The sequence below is a fragment of the Pseudorca crassidens genome, chromosome X (assembly GCF_039906515.1).
Source record: "Pseudorca crassidens isolate mPseCra1 chromosome X, mPseCra1.hap1, whole genome shotgun sequence".
NCBI classification, from domain to species: domain Eukaryota; kingdom Metazoa; phylum Chordata; class Mammalia; order Artiodactyla; family Delphinidae; genus Pseudorca; species Pseudorca crassidens.
Genome location: NC_090317.1, coordinates 36,680,080 through 36,682,152, shown reverse-complemented (window position 1 = coordinate 36,682,152; position 2,073 = coordinate 36,680,080).

Genomic DNA, 2,073 nt, shown 5'->3' with positions numbered 1-2,073 from the left:
GAGTGGAGCAGACTGAGTAGCAATGCGATGTGTGGTCAGGCCACTCAAGATGGCTGTTCTCTTGCTCTCTGTACATCCCCTGCTTGACCAGCACCTGCTTCACCTACACCCTACTCACATGACTGACCTTCCTAAGTACCTGCCCCTGCCCACCTGGTGGTTGTCTTTAATCAAAGGGGCACTGAGGGGCGTGCCCCTCGCCTGGTTTCCCTGGTAACTGATGAACCCACCTGACGTCAGTTCCCCTATAACTGGCAATCTCCCCTTCCCCCTGGGAGCGAAGACTGCCACCATGTCCTGCCCGGCACTGTTGGCCGCACACGGTGGGGTGTGGCTCCAGGACCTTGCTTCAGATGCTTAAACTTCCCCATCTATTAAACCACTGATATCTCTGTTGCAGACTCGGGCTCTTTCTTTGGTCGTGAAGCTGGGCAAGCACGGGCCTTGTAGGCCTGCGGGGTGCAGCCCAACACGCTACCAAGCTGATCGTCTCTTTTAAGGGCTTCAGGTAGCCACCCTTCAGTTGGGGGCAAAGGCAGGAGGAAAAGCTCCCCCTGGACTCGGAAACTAGCCAACATCCTTCTTGTTCTAGGCCCACCGGAGGGGGAGCCTAGAAGTTCTATTGGTTGGCCTGTCTAGCCTCTAGGTTCGACCAGCCATTGGAGTGATGGAAGCGCCAAACAGAAAACTGATTTCTCTGTATCCAGAGAAAACCATAATTCAAAAAGACACACGCACCCCAGTGTTCACTGCAGCAGTATTTACCACAGCCAGGACACGGAAGCAACCTAAATGCCCATCGACAGACGAATGGATAAAGAAGATGTGGCACATATACACAATGGAATACTACTCAGCCATAAAAAAGAAGGAAATAATGCCATTTGCAGCAATATGAATGGACCTAGAGATTATCATACTTAGCAAAGTAAGTCAGACAGAGAAAGACAAATATCTTATGATATCGCTTATATGTGGAATCTAAAGAAAACGGTACAAATGAACTTATTTTACAAAACAGAAATAGAGTCACAGATGTAAAAACACAAGCTTATAGTTACCACGGGGGAAGGGGGGAGAGGGATAAATTGGGAGATTGGGATTGACATATACACACTACTATATATAAAATAGATAACTAATAAGGACCTACTGTATAGCACAGGGAACTCTACTCAATACTCTGTAATGACCTATATGGGAATAGAATCTAAAAAAGAGTGGATATATGTATATGTATAATGGATTCACTTTACTGTAAGCCTGAAACTAACACAACATTGTAAATCAACCATACGCCAATAAAAATTTAAAAAGAAAAAAAACAGATTGCTCTGAAAGAGAGCGTTCCTCTGGGGGAAATGCAGTGACTTTCTCCATGCAAATCTCGTGTCCACTAGGTTGGGAAACACATCTCTGCTGTACGTAGGAGGTGCAGCACAGAGGGACGCCTCCAAGAGCTCATTTAAAGCATGCACCTGGCCACTCATCTATAGCTGGTGATTGGTGGATGCAAAAGTGGAGGGCTTTGAATAGTACCCTCCAAAGCAGAGATACAAACGTGGCTTTCTAGTGAGAGATCCGGTAGATGTCAAGTCCTTGGAGACAGAAAATTTCCTTGATGATTTTGGTAGCAGTGGTTGGTACAGCTGGGGTACTATTGCAAAGTCAGTAATATGCCACTTGAATAATAGCATTCTTTACCGTGAGAATTATTCCCTAATCCCAGTTCAATAGTGAGGTTTCATAAGAAACTGGCTCCCACAGCAGAGGAATTAGTGGCAACTCAAGATTGGCTTGGGCTGCGTGGTCAGCTAGATCAAGTCTTCATTCATAAATCTATCCAATAGCCAGGGGTCTACTGGGGCCCAGACATGAAAGCAGGTGCCACTGCTTGTAACTCTATAGGAATAAAGCAGGGAGCATGAATGGTCCAGGCTTAGGCCCAACTAATCCCACAGGTTAACACCTCTCTTCCAGCTGTTTCATATACTGCCCCACCTCCTTCCCACTGTTCTAGTAGGTGATGGGGCTGCAGTAAAAAGTGTTGGCGGGTGACAAAATAACACCATG